We start from the raw sequence: 18,067 nt of genomic DNA on the forward strand, positions 1-18,067 counted from the left end.
GACACAGCTATTGACTTTTCATTAATTTACTCAGACTAGAAGCTGTAGTGGTACAACAGAGAGAGGTAGAGTTGGTAACTTCTTTTCATTCCCTAGTAGAGTCAGGCAGGTTGGGCTATGCAGAGAAGGTTGTTTGCGTATGCAGTGGTGTCCCTGGAATCCTCCTGAGAGATCTCAATGAAACTTTCATGGAGCTACTCTGCAACCTTCTTGTGAAGGTTTCTAGGGTGGCAGCCTTGTTTCTTCCTCCACGGTAGGACACTTTTCCAGGCCAGTCAGCAATAACTTCAGCAGGCACCACTGCAATACACAGGCTAGCAGCATATGCACCAGGAAGACTTCGGACACCAGCAGCAGCTGTGCTCTGTGTCTTTGCCACCATCATGAGTGAGATAACAGCTAAAATCACCACTACCAGTGGAAAATGGTGCCAGTGTTCAGGACCATTGCCTTATACTCAAAGCTTCATGCAACTGAGGAATTTCCTCCTCATTACCCTCCCCCCAGAAGGCCATACTCACCATGCCTGGTGCTGTGAGTGGTGCTGTGCACAAGCACTCCAAAACAGAAGTGTCAATGCTATCTCTGTGTGTTTTATCTGTAGCTGCTGCTGTTGCAGCCTTGAAGGGTCTGCTGTACACACCCATGGAACACCTGAGCCAGGAAAGAAGGAGAAAGAAGAGGACTTGGGATGACATATTCAGCGAGATCCTGCAAGCGGGTGCTGCATCAGACCATGAGCAAAGGGCCTGGAGGGTGAATATTGCAAACAGCCTGGAAAAGGAAAGACAAGACCGGAGTAAGACCCAGGAGTCCCCACAGGAAAAGGAGAGGGAGCTGCACCAGGACATAATGGGTCTTCTTTGGCAGCAAATGTAGATGGTGCGGACTCTTGTGGACCTACAAGTTCAACAGTCATGGGTTCACCTCCCTATGCAGTGCGTGGAGAACTCCAGTACAGCACCACCCTATATCCTTCCTCAACATTCCATGTGGCATTAGGGGCCACGTGCCTACCCCTACCTCAACCTCCACCTTCACACTGAGGGACATTAAGGACCAACCACAGCTTCACATACACTGACCTATGAGAGCCACGGTTGCTTTATGTGCAGGTAAAAGGGACATAAATGTTCTTTCTCCTTGCTAAATTCTTAAAATACATTAAAAAATAATACATTAATGTGCTTTTAAATTGCACAGATTTTTCTTTGCACTGGTTTTGTTACTGAATAAAATTCTATTATTTGGAAAATAATTCATCTTTAATAATTCACAATATATGCTGCAGAATGCCTAGCAGCTCTGAGAGCACCCACTTACTTGTTGTTGTACAGTGTGACACAACTCATAGGATCAATGACAAACAGTGAAATAATTACAAATGTACATTAAGCACCACAAAATTAATAGGTGCATTGACAGTGCTATATTCACTGATGTGCACCAAGCACCACAGAATTCCTAACAGGACCCAAAACAGCAGGGCCAGGTAGAGCACAGTATACCGCAATGCATTATTGTGGGTCATTGTTAAAGTGCTCTTTCAAAGCTTCCCTGAGCCGGATAGCTCTGCATTGAGCTCTTCTAATTGCTGTGTGTTGCCTTGTTCAAACACAACATACAGCTGCTTCACCTCTGCATTCCACCCTGTCGGCAACTTTTCCCCCTTTGCTTCACTGATATTTTGCAGGACACAGCAGGCAACTATAACCATTGAGATTTTTTTTCACTGAGATCCAATCTTGTGAGTAAACATCGCCAGCAACTACCGAAAACACATTCAACTGTCATTCTGCACCTGCTGAGCTAGTAGTTGAATCTTTCCTTGGTGCTATCAAGGTGGCTAGCGTACAGCTTCATGAGCCAGAGGAGAAAGGGGCATTTCAGCATCACTAATGGTAATCCGCTGGTTGGGAAAGAAAGACCCTGCTTTTAGATTTCTGAACAGCCCTGTGTTCTTAAAGATGAGAGCATCATGTACCTTCCCTGTCCAGTCCACACTAGTGTCAGCAAAGTGTCCCAGGTGATTCGACCAATGCTTGCGTAGAAAAATTGCTCTTTCTGTTGATGTACTCTGTGGCAAAGTGGTCTGGTGCCAAAATAGGGCTATGTGTACTGTCTGTTGCTCCACCATAGTTCAGGAACCCCACTGCTTCAAATCCATCCATTATGTCCTGCACATTGCTGAGAGTCACAGTCCTGGGTAACAGGAGACATTAAGGGCCCTGCACATTTGCATGACAGCAGCCTCCGCAGTGGATTTTCCATTTCCAAAATGATTTCTCACTAACCAGTAGCAATCCAGCGTTGCAAGTTTCCACAGTGCGATCGCCACTCACTTCTTCATTTTCACTGCAGCTCTTCTTCTGGTGTCCTTGTGCTGGATAGGGCAAGCTCAGCACACAGACCCAGGAATGTGGCTTTGCACATCGAAAAGTTCTGGAGCCACTGCTCATCAGCCCAAGCCTGCATTATGATGTGGTCCCTGCTCGTGTCTTGGGCCCAGAACCAGAACTCCACCATCTGCAGTTACTCTGTGAATGCCACCAACAGCCTTGAATTTGTCCGTGCTATGTCCCACAGCAATCTGTCCTCCAAGAAATTGTCATGTTCCATGCTGAATTTCTTCTTCTTGCGGCTCTGCAAATACTGAAGGATAGTGCATCCTGTGCTTCCAACATTCATGACAATAATGCAGGGCTGTGCAGACTCCATACTTCTGTCAGAGATGGCAAACAGCGAGAAGGGCCATGCAGGTTCATGGGATTTTTTTAAAAAGGTGCAAAAATTATGGGATATAGATGATATTATGGGATGGAGATAATTGCACGCTGGGAAGTTGACCCCTTGCTATCAGTCACCTTTGTGTGACTTCTTTCTTCCCCACCATGGAGTGCCAAAAGACAGGGTGCTGGACGGCCACAGGTTGCACACTGGGATATGTACCCATGGTGCACCGCACTGGGCATTGATTCAAGTATTCCTGGTGAGTACGTGCAGCACCGATGCAAGGAGCCAAGTGTGCACATACACAAGCAATATACTAAGGGCTTGTCTTCATGTAGAGCACTACAGTGGCACAGCTATGCCACTGTAGTGCTTTAGTAAAGATGATGCTACACTGATGAAAGACTTCTCCCATCCACATAGTTAATCTGTCTCCCTGAGAGGCAGCAGCTATGTTGATGGGAGGCACTGTCTACACAGTGGGTTAGGTCGGTATAACTATGTCACTCAGGGTATGAGAGGTTTTGCACTGTAAGTTTCACTGGTGATAGAGAACCGGTGAAAGTAAAGCACTGGTTTGTGTACTCACTTAATTCCTCAGGCATCAGAGAGTGTTTACAGTAGCAGAACTTCCATCCTGAATGAGAGCAGTGCTCTAGGGCAGCTATCCTACAGTGCAGCTATCTCCAGTTTCATGATGAGTCTTGTGGGAAGGGGGAGGGGGGATGATCGTGGGGCATCCTGGGTCCCTGCACAGCCTCCTCTCCCCAAACACTGATAAGATCCAGTAGCTCAGCGTTGCTCCTAGCAGGGGATCATTTGCTCCGTGGAGCAGGCATTGTCACCTGGCCAGATAAGTGAGCACTTGCCAAGAAAAGAGGAAGGGGAGTTTCAAAGTTCCGGGGAGGGGTGGATGTCTGTTTACCTAGCATCAGAGCAGCAGAGTTGCTAGCCAGACTGGTCACCTGGGCACTGTGGCATATCCTCCGGAGGCTAAAAGCTGTGTAAACAGGAAGAATGTGTCTTCACTTGCACATCACTGCAAAAGCATCACCGGTGGCAAGAGCTGTATGCGTCTCGTGGAGGTGGTTTTCTTTTTGTGGTGAAATTTATGAGTGTAGACACAGCTTATGTCTACACAGTGACACGGCTGAAGTGCTGCAGCTATGCCGTTGCAGTGGGGACACTTACTACAGCAATGGAAGGGGGTTTTCTGTCACTGTAGTAGTGCTGCGGACCTGTGGGATCACGGCCTCATGTTCTTGGACACCATCCGATGGTCCAGGGACATTTATATTTAACACATCGCCGGCCACTGACAGTACCAGGAGGTGTGAGCCGGTACGACATCGTGCATCAACTATGGGAAAGGGACTGAGAGACTTTTTCCATTGGACCATATGAACTGGAACCATAAACTCACTCAACATTAAATCCCACTAAATGAGGGTAAATCCATCCTCATCATCGTATCCACTCATTATACTCCACACCTGAACATAGCCATTATATGAACAACATACCCCATATCTCAATGTCTGTACTTTGACCCGTTAACCTTTTGCCCCCAATCAGGGAGACTGCAGATTATGTATTCCTTACGCCACCCGTTCCTAAACCGAATTTCGCACCCCTTGATAATCTGTACCTTATTCCCTGATAACCAGAAACTTCTATGCTTAAACTCTGTACCATTTTCTTTTTACTTCAACATCATCTTAATAAAATTATTAAATCTGTGCCATCAAGAGGTGGTAGGTAGCATGGTTGACAGAATTATTCTTCTGTTCATCTATCTCTGTCTAGAGTGGGGATTAGGTTGATCTAATTACCTCAGACAGGGAGTGAAATTCTTAACAGCCCTGAGTGATGTAGCTAGGTCCACCTACATTTTAAGCTATGTCTACACTAGAAATATGACAGCTGCAGCTGAGCCACAGGAATGGATGGGAGAGGCTCTTTCATCATTCATTATAGTAAACCCACCTCTCCCACAGGAGGTAGCTAGGTCGAGGGAAGAATTCTCCTGTCGACTTAACGCGCTGTTGGATACCGGGGCTCTTTGGTCGACTTAACTCCACTGTCAGGGGCATGACATTTTTCACAGCCCTGAATGCTGTAATTCAGCCCAGGTCACTTCATAGGGTAGAGCCCAGCAATCAGGTGTAGCCCAGGCCTTAGAAAGTTACAGAGCAGGCCACAGGGTGGGGGATTGTGCTTCTTATCCACACACCACAGCACTCCAAGAGCAGGCGTTTTGGGGAGGCAGGGAGGGAGGGGGAACAGCTCAGAGTTTGGCTGATCTCCCCCCTCCCCCTTCCGCGGGACCTTTTCCCCAGCAGGGCCATGTGAGGCGGGGCCAGGGCCCATCGCCCTGCCCGGCCAGTCAGCAGCTGAGGGACGAGGGCCGGACCCCTGCCCGGCCCCGGGCGACGCACGGCGGCAGGCGGGGAGCCGGCGCCTGCGCGCCCCTCCGGGGGCCGGGGGCCGGGCTAGGGCGGGGTCTGCGGGGCGGGCCGCGTAGGGCGCCACGTCGGCAGCAGCAGCAGAGCAGCGGCGCAGGAGAGTTAAGTGTGCGCCGGGCAGGGAGCGGGCTGCAGCCGGCGGGCGCCTTCCCCTTCCCCGCGGCGGGTGAGTAGCGCGGGGCCACAGCAGCCTGGCCGCTCGGCGGGCGCCGGCTCCCCGGGGAGCCGCGGGGCAGCGCTGGCGGCGGAGGCGGCTCCCGGGCTGGATTCCCAGGAGCCCGGGGGGCTGTGTCGCGACAGTGGCGGGGGGATGTCTCTGGCTGGACCCTGCCGGGTGGGAGGGAGCCTGCCGGGGGCCGAGCCGCGCGTCTGGAGCCGCCCCGAGCGAGCCGCCCCGGCGCGGGGTGGGAGAGGGCACAAAGGAAAGACCTGTCCGGGTCCCCCCCGGGTAATCTTCCCCCTGGGCTCCTCTTGCTCGGTCTCTCTATTGCTGGGGCCTCGTTGTGCCGCCCTTCAGGGGTGACTCTGCTGCCCTCCGTGATGCAGAAGGGAAGCGGGGTGTGTGAGGCGTCTGGCTGTAGTACACGCACATCGCTCCTTAACACCCCCTTCCCCCCCCCCCCCCCCGGGAAGTTACCATCAGCAGCTTTGGGGGCGTTAGCTGCAGGTGACACATCTCTTCCCCCCCCCCCACAAAAAAAAAAAAAAGCGGGGCTTGGCCAAGTGTAACTGAGAGCAGAATTTGGCCTTCTGTGCACTCTGGCCGGGGAGGGAGGTGTTCATGTGCCTGGAGCCGGAGGTTGTGCACAACGTGGAAGAGCAGAAGGGGGTGGGGGCAAAGAAGGAGCCCAGGCAGCCTGTGGCAGCGGCTCCAGGTTAAATCACTGCTTCTCCTGCCACGTCATTCCTGCTGTCCAAGAAGTTCCCACTTTCTGGCTTCAGGGTCCCCACTGGAGGAAATTAGGAAGGCAGTGGTTATCAGGTCACTCAAGTTTGTTTTCAGCTGACAGTAGCCTGCATTGGGCCAGAGGCACCCAGAGCTTACTCAAAATAGAGAGGAAATGATAAACTGTCTCCTCACAACTTATGTGGAAATTTGCTTACATGTTCTTTGTCCTAAAATCTGATTTAGGAGATTTCCAAATATAAAATGGAAGGGAAAAACACTAAGGGATGGAGCAGGATTTTGCTTCAAAACAATATTCCTTGGTTCGCCGGAGAGTCTGTTAAATTTTAATGTGTGAATGAATGCTGCAGTGGCGTTACCTGTGTTTGCAAGTCGAAAGAAATTGGACTGCCTTACAGCCTTGGATTCCTCCTCTAGTTCTCAATTAACTTCAGGATTCAGCTCAAAAGTGCCTGGGTTCCTAATTTCTCTATGGACTTTAGGCTAGCTCAAGGATCTGGCTTTATTCTCTTCCCTTTCAACTTGTCTGGTGCTGACCCTCGCTCTACTCTTCCACAGAATCTTGTTTATTGCAACAGTTGGTGTGAAAGCCTTCTCTGCAGCTATTACTCTTTTTCTTTCTCTCTCTGCTTCAGCTATTCTCTCACAATTTCACCTGAAAATCTTTTCTTCCTTGATCATTCCTCTTTGTTTGTTTGTTTGTCTGTTTGTGCTGTCCTTTATCAATTCAGAATTGTTTTGGGATACAGTAGTAATGTAAAATATGAAACACTTGTCATAGTTTTTATCAGTGTTCCCCATAATAAGTTGCATTGTCTCCTAAAAAGGCTGTTACAGCAAAATATATATGAATAAGGTATCACAAATTGTATGCAAATAGTTCATTACTTAAACTTGGTCACTATTGACTTAATGCAGCTACCTACTTGGTTTAGCCTGAAAATAAACTCATTATTTTATAACCACACCACTAGCTGTGGTGGTTGCACTAAGCTAATAGACAATCTCTGTGCAAATATTGTTGGGCAGGTCCCTGCACTTGTTCGTTAAAGCTCTCACTTACAGCCGTATGAATGAAGATATGGCAGCTTTTATATAGAAAACAATTGCAGAATGTGTCTAGCATTGCTGAGTTACTACAAGTTTATTTTTTTACCTTTAGATTTAAACTGAAATACTTACTATTGAAGCACAGCTCACTGAATGGAAATTGGCCTGAAAGAAGCTATGTGTTTTCATAAATCTCCCCTTGAGTAAGGGATGGAAGTACAGTAGGATTTTGTAGGTGGACAGGTAATTTAAATGCACAAATTAACATTAGCTTATACACCAACTTCTAAGGCTACCCAGTAAACACTTGTTTTCTTGACTGTCACAAGAACAAATTCATATTTAAAAAGCTAAAACCCTTTGTTGCCATCACGTCAAGGTTGCAGGTACTCAGAGTTCATATTGGTATAGCGGTAGAGCCTGGGAACCTAAGTCATCAACCTAGATTCCATTGTACTAAGTATCAGGGGTTAGCCGTGTTAGTCTGTATCCACAAAAACAACAAGGGGTCCGGTGGCACCTAAAAGATAAGTGGGGTTTTTATTCACGAAAGCTTATGCTCAAATAAATCTGTTAGTCTTTTAGGTGCCACCGAACAGATTTATTTGAGCATAAGCTTTCATGGGTAAAAACCCTACTTATCTTTTAGGTGCTACTGGACTCCTTGTTGTTCCATTGTACTAGACACTGTACACATTCTAAACAAAAAGAAGGCCCCTGCCCCAAAGAGCCTACAATCTAAGAAGAAGACAAGAATAGACCAGTTTTAATTTTTTTAGATATCATAGCAAAGAAAATTGAATGAGGAATTTGAAAGAGGACAAGGAACTCATCCCAGGCATAAGAGACAGCACTGGAAAAAGCACAAAGGTGCTCATATGGAAAGCTTAAAGTAGGCAATGAAGGCTGACTTCACTGGCAAAGTGGAGATGGGAGACAACATCTTGGTAATGCATGAGAGATGTTAGGTAGTGGGGGACAGGCCACTTCCCTTGCCATGAGTTTAATTTCCAAAATACACATGTTGGAAAACAAGCAAATGTAGAGTGAGGGTCCACTTGCATAACCTTAGTTCTGTCCCATTTAATTCAGTACCTTGTTCCTCCCTAAACCTTTTTCTGCAGTGTGATTTCTGACTATCAGCAGCAAGTACTCTCCAGAGCAGTGATGCTGTCCAGAGCATATTGAGGGTCCATTGGAGTACATAAGTAAAGAGTTCTGACTTCAAATTGTTATGGGTGTAGAGAAAAATTCAAGTTCCGTTAGTGTTAGGTGTTGTAATGTTCCCAGTTCTTCTTGGCATTACTATAGGGACAGAGTTAAGGTTGGTATTGTGTGGGAGAAATGTTACCTTGACTCTGCACTTCAGACTTCTAACATGTTTTATTTCTTTTAATGTGGTAGTTTGCTTGCTAACTGGGTTGGCTACTGCAAACTTACTCAATGAGCCTGCTTTTAGTTGGTACTGTTCTTTCTTTGGTGGTGGTGGTGTTCACTACTGGCATCTCTGCACTTCAGCATAGATCCAGGAATGGCTCATCTCCAGAACCAAAGAACATCCAATATTTTTCTTGCTATACTTCTGGAGCTTGAGCCTGTTGCTGGATACTAGATCACAGTCCAGGGATATAATATTTTTTTTGTTTGATTACTCCTTCCTTTCTTCTTTCTGCACCAAAAAAAAGTTTAGAAAAAGATTTACAATTTAAAACTGCTCATATGGATGACTGTCTGTATCTCAGGTACATTTTGATCAACTGACCTCACATTTGCCCTGCAAACTGCACCCTGTCCCCAGAAATGCTATGTCAGTTCTCAGGCTGATCTCACTGTGTGTGTAGATTTTTAGAGAGGCTTGAAAACTGGGTTTTAAATAGAAGTCCTGTTTCTCCATAATAATACTAACACTGGGCACACTGTTGGGTCCTTACTGCATTTCTAGCTGAGAGTATGATGGTGTTGATGCACTGTCTCTTGTTTCAGGAACCCAACAAACTTCAGACCAGTCACCTAAATTAACTGAAATAGATTTTCTTGAGGGGGCAGCAAAAATAAGACATGCTCCTCTCCTGGAAAGTAGCATGACCCACAGTGTGTCTGGGTGGATGCTGAACTAATAAGAACAGATTTAAAATTTTTTATTAAAGCTAATGTTAAAAAATTATATACTACATAGGTTGAGAAAAGAGTGTACATCTGGGTATAGTGCTTAGATTATCCACAAATACAAAGTTTGTTTTTAAAAGTCATATGATACATAGAGTACATAATCAGCAATAACACAAATTTAGGTGAATAGATTTAACAATACAGTTTAGATTTTAGAATCCAAATACTCGGGTACATCACGAATGGAAAAGTTATACAGAGATTTGGTTGTGGAAAGCAAAATATATCAATGAGTGGAGATTGTCCCTCAGTAATTGAGAATTAGGTAGGTTGTCCCTTTAGAAAATACAATCCATGAGGAAAGTATTTGTTACTTTCCTGTCTGCACTTCTCATCGGCACTCCAGCTCATCCCTCCTGGTATTGCCGATGTGCGGTGATGTGTTCTATGTAGATGTCCCTCAACCACCTGATGGTATCTGACACCATGAGTTGCCGCATCAGCCGAGCGTAGTGTTGACCGATTCCACGTTCTCTCAGCACTTGCTCATTATTGGGGTACGATGCTCCCATGGCTCCGATGATTAGTGCATGTGTCTGAGTCTGGTAATCCTTAGCTCTCAAGGTATCAGCCAGAAGAGCATATTTCTCTACTTTTTGAGCTCTGGCATCATGGAAGGCCGAGGTCCTGTTCTCAAAGGGCACTGTGACGCCTATAATGATGATCTTCTTCCAGTCCTCGTTAGTGATGATGATGTCCTGTCGCAGTTGGCTGTTGGTTCCGGGGATGGCGGAGTTTACGGCAACCTTCCCCATGGATGGTGGGATGGCTTTGGCCAGGTGATCTTGGATGGCATTGTGTCACAGCTGCTAGGCTCTGGAATGGGGCTTGCAGCTGCACAGGACGTGGGGTAGCGTCTCGTTGGCATAGCCGCACTTCCTGCATCACTTGTCCTGATTGCTGTGGCGGACGGCTTTGTTCAGTGGGACGTAGCTGAGCTGGGCCCTGTGGATGAACCTCCAGTTGGCAAATCAGGTGAAGCTGCCCCCTGGGAGTAAGTGGTTGCTGGTGTCCCACTTGCACATCACCTCGAACACCTTGCCGTGGTCCGGCTTCCGTTTCAGATTTTCCACATATTGGCAGCAGATGGCATCCTTCAGCGTCCTCTCCAGCATGGTTCTCGCTCTTGGAGTGATGATAGTATGATCTATATTCTTCACCTGTGGCACCAGGACTTCCAGCTCCTGGCGTTCCTCGCACAACGTCCAGTGGCAGCCGATACGCTTCTCCAATCGTGGGCACAAGTCTAGAGTGAAGCAAAGTCTCCCCCCTCTCTTCCAAATTCGCCTTCCAGCGAGCCGCTCAGGTAGGTGGCGACATCTTGGTTGGAGGGGGGTTCTGGTGGTTCGTTTCTTGACTGCATCCTGCATAGCACTTTCCGTGATTTTCCTCACCGTGGCGTCCGGGCATGTCAGAAGGCGGAAGACATGAATGATCACTGCAACATCACACAGATCACCCATTCGAGGAACATTGGCGCTGCTTTGCCTGTGTGAGATGTACACCAGTTCATTGCTGGCCTTCTGGGGAAGAGACATCCACTTCTTAAGAAACATCCACACGTGGCTGTCTGGTGGTGGTGTCTGCCTTGTTAAGAGGTACCTTCACCATGGCAGATCCCCTCAAGATGAATGAAATACGGGGGATCAGGAAGATGTTCAAGGTATTGATCGTCTGCCATGGTGCCAGTTGGGAGGAGTCGATCCTGGCTGCATCTCATAGGATCTCTGCGATGGTGTCCTCCGGTGTCTGCTGGACGCGGAAACCCGTGGGCGTGCCAAGGAAGATTTAGCACGTTTAACCATAACACTTAGCACTAAGGTTTAAAGTAGGAAATTAGTAGTCAGGGTGATCAACATGGGAACAGTACCCTGATGAGAAGCTTAGTGGGAGTGCTTTCCTTCCAGTCTCCCTTCTTACCCACACTTATGCTGTAGTAGAAAGTGCTAGGATTTTTTCTAAGGTGCAGTTCCTTGCATCTTGTTTTGGGGGCTGTATCTTTTGTATCAGTCTATGGCTAGTAGGTATCTGATACATTTTTGAAGTCTCCTGTGTGTGCTGGAAAGGAGGAGGAACTCTTTTCCTCATGACCTCGGTCTCCAAGCTTCCTGAACAGTGGTGGGCAATCAGCAGCCCGTAGGCTACACGTGGCCTGTCAGGGCAAGCCGCTGGTGGGGCACCAGACCATTTGTTTACTTTTGCATGGCCGCCTGCAGCTTCCAGTGGCTGTGGTCCGCTGTTCCCGGCCAGTGGGAGCTGTGGGAAGTGGTGGCCAGGTTTGTGCCACTTCCTGCAGCTCCCATTGGCCGTGGTTTGCCATTCCTGGCCAATGGGAGCTGCAGGCAGCCCTGCAAATGTAAACAAATGGTCTGGTGGCCTGCCAGTGGTTTGCCCTGATGGGGCCGCAAGGTGCCCACTATTGCTCCTGACTGTTTAGGAGCATATAGGGGGATTGTAGTTCTCCACCCCTTCCTGAACCTGACATGGTAATTGGTTGGTTTGGAGCACTTTTCCCAGGTAAATAGTTCCAGTGTCTTTGAAGCTGCTTCTCATAATCTTTCCAAGCAGCAGTAGCAAAATAAAATTGACCTGCTTCTTGTAAGTTTCACTCCTTCCCACAGGGTTCTGCCTAGTAGTATTGAAACAAACCAGTTATGTAGATTTCACGCTGCTGCTTGGGACACCTAGCTGTGGAAACACTGAGCAGGGTTTTGTCTGCGAACTCGGAAAGATAGTGCTGCATTAGTTCATGTTTGGAAGGTAATCTGAACTGTAACAACTAGAAACCGAACTCTTCTAAATGAAAGCTAAAATTCTGCACAAATTGCTGGTTTAAGACATCCCCCTCCCCCCAGCTTGTTAAGGAAAGTTTCCATTTTGACACCTAGTTCCCAAGCCTTTCACATGACACTATGTGGAGTAGGTGGACATTATTCCCATTGCCCAACACTACAGAGGTTAGAGGTGAAATAAAACTTAAGTGTCCTTATCGTGTTGTTTTGGGGGAGAGGGTGTATAGTGAGAGGCTCACAAATGCATGTCAGAATGACACAAGTAAGCAAATCACTTTGGAAACACTGCCCTGTAAGATGTAATTAAAAATGTTACTTTCTCTTAGGTTTATATAGAATATCATTGTGGAAACTGCTGAATGAAGTAATATATTTGGTAAGTGATAACCTTTGTTTTATTCAGTGAAATAACTGTATTAATGCACAGGAAGGTTACACAACTAATCTGAGCATTTTCTAACACTTTCTGTTTTTGTTCATGTACTTGCAGCCGTGTTAATTTTATCATTTTGTACATCCTGAGTAAAGTCTTGTATTTGGCACCTGTAGTAACTCCTGTGCATAAGGTTGCCTACCCATGTTCATTTTCTGTTCTAAAGAACTTTTTATTTTTTTTTCAATAACTGTGTAAAACTTTCATCTTTTGGGCTGAAACTTCCATATCTTTTGTCTGCTGAGAGTGAGGGGTTTTGAAAGATTAGTCAAAGCCTTTTCAGCCACTTTTTTGAGTATGGAGCATGATAAATACTTCTGCCAGTATGTTAAAGAGGAGAAACTACAATTCCTGTTTTGAATGGCTCTAGTACCTCAAAGGTTTAGGCAGAAACAGAGACCATACGTTGGAGATGTGCCTCTTGGTCAAACCAAAATGGATTTTCACTAAGTTAAGCGTTTAAAAACTGGACTTGATGTGTGTACTGGGTTTTAACATAGAGTAAGCTTTTAAACTAATGATCTTTCTGTTTTATTAGCATTTTGCACATTGCATGTGCAGGTGTATATGGACACTCACAGAACATATTCAATGAGGCAGTGCTTCATAGAAACAGTGTCTCATTCTGTATGATCTAGTAATGTGAATTAAATGAGGTAGGGTCTTCAAGGGCCCTTGCCTTATTGAGAGGGTATCTTGTGTATTCTAAGAACTTGTTTCACATGATGAAATTTCCATCCAAAAACTACATTCAAAGTATGGTAAGGTTGCAAAGTTACACTGAAAAATCAGGAAGTACCAAAATTCGGGTTCCTCATATGTCTTTAACTTTGCTACTTGTGCGTACGCTTTATGATGCACCTCTTAATTACATTAACTCATACTGTCTTATGTTTCTGTCTCACTTAATATACAGGTTGGATGGTGCAGGGGGAATGAGGCAAAAATTCACAGAACTCTTTATTTTTGGCTACATTCTGTCTGCAATTATCCACATAAAACTGGATTTATCCTGTAGTTGAGGGTACATTTTTAACATTTTTCTGTGGACATATTACACTCTGTGTAATAAATGAGGCCAGGTTTCAAAGCTCTTTAAATGCACGGGTTGGATAGCATACAGTGAATGAGACAGATCCATTCATTGAACAGTGAGGATAAAAATAAATATTCAACAGCTGCCTCACTCACTGCATTTTGTCCATCCTGAACAGTCTGATGCGAGAGTCCTGTACGAGATCAGCAACTTCTAGCAAGCAGTGTCCTTTAAGACCCAGATGGGCCCACCTTGTCCCTCCAGCCACCCTCCAGTTTCTTTCACTAACATAGGAATCCTTAATTTGAGACATGGGGTTCCATATGGGCCATCCTCTCCATGAACCACTGTTTACCATGGTAATTAACTCTTCTTCCCCCCCTCCCCCCCCACCTCCCCTTGAGAATTGCCCATATGGATTCCCTACTCTTGGTTAATCAAAAGTGTTAACTCATCTACATTGCAGATATTCAGCATTGATACAGGAATTCTAATTTACATAGTTCCTATCTTTTCTGAAACATGCAACTGTTTCCATATTATACATTTCTGCACTTGGTTCTCTTTTTATGTCTTCAAAGGAAAAAAAAAAAAAAAACTATAACCTCTAGCTGTGGCATCTTAAAGCTGTGTAGTTATCTGCTCTGAAGATACCTACATAATATATAGTTGCATGGCTTTTTTGCATAACTTCATAGTTCTGCAACTTAAAACAGCAGTTTATTTTGTACTTAAGCAAAACCCCACTTTTTGATTGCTTACTACATAATTTACTGTTTTCATCCTACAGTATTTATTCATATCTACCCATCTTTTGAAGTAGCCATGTACAAACGTTTGAATTTTTTTCAGAAAGAAATTATTTCCTGACCCAACAGCTCAAAATTAGCTGAATGGATTTTCTACACATTTACCAAAAAATTAGTCTGTGTTAGGAAAATTTCAGTCCAATAATATGTTTAGCAAAATTTCAGCCCACCAAAGACAACTTTTTGGAAAAATTGATAGGAAAATGGAGACTTTCAATATGTAACTTGCTACTTTAATTATGAATGTTAAGTCATATATCAGGATAGATAAAATTTAATTTTAATTTAAACCAGATTTTTATTTATATGTTGCTAATGTGTTACTTCCAGTTTTAGTCTTAATTGTTAAATTGGATTTGTAGATTCCAAAGCCAGAAGGGTCCACTGTGATCTAATCTGACTTCCTGTATTACACAAGCCATAGAACGTCTCCAAAATAATTCCTAGAGAATAGTAGAAAAACATCCAGTCTTAATTTATAAATTGCTAGTGATGGAGGGTCCACCACAACCCTTCCTGGGGTTAATTACCCTCACTGTTAAAAAACATACCCCTTATTTCCAGTCTGAATTTGTTTAACTTCAGTTTCCAGCCATTGGATCGTGTTAGACCTTTCTCTGCTAGAATGAAGATTCCATTTTGTCAAGTAGTTGTTCCCCATGTAGATACTTAGACTGCAATCAACTCACCCCTTAAACTTCTCTTTATTAAACTAAATAGATTCAGGGAGCTCAGTCTATTACTACAAGGCATGTTTTCTAATCCTTTAGTTATTCTTGTGGCTCTTCTTTGAACCCTCTCCAATTTATCAGCATCCTTCTTGAACTGTGGTCACCAGAACTGGACACAGTATTCCAGCAACAGTTGGACCAGTGGTAAACACAGAAGTAAAATAACCTCTCTATTCCGTCTCAGCATTCCTCTTTTGTGTGCATTCAAAGATCACATTAACCCTTTTAGCCAATGTGTTGCACTGGGAACTCGCGTTCAGCTGATTATCCACCATGACCCCCAAATCTTCCCAGGACAGAGTTCCCCATCCTGTAAATATGGCCTACATTCTTTATTCCTAGATGTATACATTTACACTTATCAAAACGCATATTGCTTGCTTGCGCCGAGCTTACTAAGCAATCCAGATTGCTCTGTATCTGTGACCTGTCCTTTCATTTCCCCCATTTTTTGTGTCATCTGCAAATTTGTATCCGTGATTGTTTTCTTCCAAGTCATTGATAAAAACGTTATAGCATAGGGCCAATAACTGATCCCTGCGGGACCCCACTGGCAACACACTCACTCACTCAATGATGATTTCCTGTTTACAGTTACATTTTGAGATCTATAACAGCTTTTAATCCACTTAATCCATGTTAATTTTATCTTTTTAGGTTTTTAATCAAATGTGGTTTGGTACCAAGTCAAATGCCTTACAGGAGTCTAGGTGTATTATCTCAACACTTACATTTATCAACCAAACTTGTAGTCTCATCAAAAAAAGATACTAACATCAAGTTAGTTTGACAGGATCTGTTTTCCATAAACTCATGTTGATTGGTGTTAATTATATTACCCTCCTTTAATTAAAGTCCTGCATCAGCCACTCCATTATCATGCACAGGATTGATGTCAGACTGACAAGCCTATAATTACTTGGGTCATCCAGTTTAACCTTTTTGAGTACTGGCACAACATTAGCTTTCTTCCAGTCTTCTGGAACTTCCCAGTGTTCTCAGATTTATTGAAAATCAGCATTAATGGTCCAGCAAGCTTCTTTGCCAGGCCTTTCAAAATTTTTGAATGCAGATTATCTGGACCTGCTGACTTAAATGTCTAGCTTTAGTAGTGGCTGTTTAACGTCCTCCTGAGATACTAGTGGAATGGAAAGTGTTATCATGATATGACTACATCCTTGTTTTTTCCCAAAATACAGAACAGAAATATTTATTGAACATGTGTGCCTTTGCTGCATTATTATTGATAACTCTATTTCCTTCTAGTAATGGATCAATACCATTGTTAGGATTCTTTTTGTTCTTAATATACTTAACTCCTTAATTTAGGCCATAGATTTTTTTCCCCCTTGTGTCCCTTTGCTTCCTGAGTGAATTTTCTGCAATTCCTAGCTGCAGATTTATACTCATTACTATCAACTCCCCCCCCCTTTTTTTTAATAGTTACCTTCACTTGCCCTCTAAACCATGTTGGGTTTTTAACCAGTACTTGATTTTTTTTTTTGGTTGTTTTTTGTTTTGGGGCATCTAGTAAAGTGTTCTTAAATAATTTGCAAGTAGCATTTACATTTCTCTGATTAATTTCTTCCTTCCAGCTGATTTGGGGCATAATTGTTTTCAGCTTTGTGAAATTGGCCCTTTTAAAGGCATGGGTGTGCATTGTTCTAACAATAAGGATGTGAATGAGACCCTGGACTTGTTTCTTACAGTAGAGTTGAAGTCTTTAAATCACGATTTGAGGACTTCAGTAACTCAGCCAGAGATTAGGGGGTCTATTACAGGAGTGAGTGGGGAGGTTTTGTGGCCTATAATGTGCGGGAGGTCAGACTAGATGATCGTGATGGTACCTTCTGCCTTTTAAGTCTGTGAGTCTGAGTTAAGCTTTTAAGTGTGAAACTTCTTAGTAGATGAGGAAAAAAACTATGTAAAATCCCAAATCCTACAAACAATTAGGGAGCGAAAGAACGAAGTATAAAACATCCTTCTGTGCCTATCTATAATGTGTAGGGAAAAATGTTGCGTGATCACGGGGGACTTAAATTTGAATGGTACGTGCTGGAGGCATCATTCAGCCAGTACGGAAACCGCCTCAGAATTTAAAAATACGGATGACCATTTCCTAATTCAAAAAGTGTTGTATCCAATATGAGGCAATTCTATGTTAGACCTTGTGTTGACAGATAAAAAGGAACTGAACGCAGAACTGAAAATTAATAGCCGCTTAGGTACCAGTGACTTGATCACATTTATAATGTCCAAACAGACTAAAGTCCAGGGTCTCATTCACATTCTTGTTGTGAGAGCAACACAAAGTCAGACACAAAATTGATAAGCATGTAGCCTGTTCTATAGTTGCGACCAACACCATCTTCTGTTACGCTGAAATTCCTCAGATCAAGAAAGTTGAAAAAGCTCAACCAGGCTATACTCCATCAGGGTTTGCAGTTTGAAATCAATGGGACTTTGGTTTTGAAGTCGTTTAGGAACTCTTGAAAAATTGCTTCCGTAGGAGTGTAATTTTAAGGTCCTATTTTTGAGGATTTTGGACTGATTGAAGAAAACAAAACTTAACTATGTTAATATATTGAAAGTTTAAACAACTTTTCATTGTTAGAACCACTTAGTCAATTTTGTTTTGAAGCAACAAAGACTTTATGCCAATAAGTTCTTTAATAAATGTTTAGCATGAGGCTGCAAGCTCTTATGCATATGTTTAAAATTAAGCGCATGAGTAATACCACTGAAGTCAATGGGTACATAATTTTATTCATAGGAATAACCCTACTTAAGTATTTTCAGGATGAGGGCTTTAATTTTCCTTTTGGCTTTTGCCTGTAATTGTGTCTTAACTTTCAAGTAAGCTATCCTACTAGTAGTGGCATTTAAAAAATAAAAACCCACCAGCATTTCATATTGTACTTCATACTGAATTTTAATCTCAAATT

At 44.0% G+C, this 18,067-nt stretch overlaps 1 protein-coding gene across 3 annotated transcripts in view; it reads left to right on the plus strand.

Moving 5' to 3' along the window:
• The first annotated feature begins 5,271 nt into the window (after positions 1-5,271).
• TMEM263 (transmembrane protein 263) overlaps positions 5,272-18,067 on the plus strand; it is a 33,416-nt gene continuing 20,620 nt past the window's right edge. Inside the window, exons 1-3 of one of the 3 annotated variants that reach the window (XM_077829029.1) lie at positions 5,339-5,361; positions 10,386-10,627; positions 12,440-12,489. The gene's annotated coding sequence lies outside the window, so the exon portion shown is untranslated. Of the gene's footprint in view, positions 5,362-10,029; positions 10,297-10,385; positions 10,628-12,439; positions 12,490-18,067 lie in introns of those variants that run through there. The other 2 variants (XM_077829019.1, XM_077829009.1) reach the window with 2 other exon arrangements.

Source organism: Eretmochelys imbricata, chromosome 1 (genome assembly GCF_965152235.1).
Source record: "Eretmochelys imbricata isolate rEreImb1 chromosome 1, rEreImb1.hap1, whole genome shotgun sequence".
Taxonomy (NCBI): domain Eukaryota; kingdom Metazoa; phylum Chordata; order Testudines; family Cheloniidae; genus Eretmochelys; species Eretmochelys imbricata.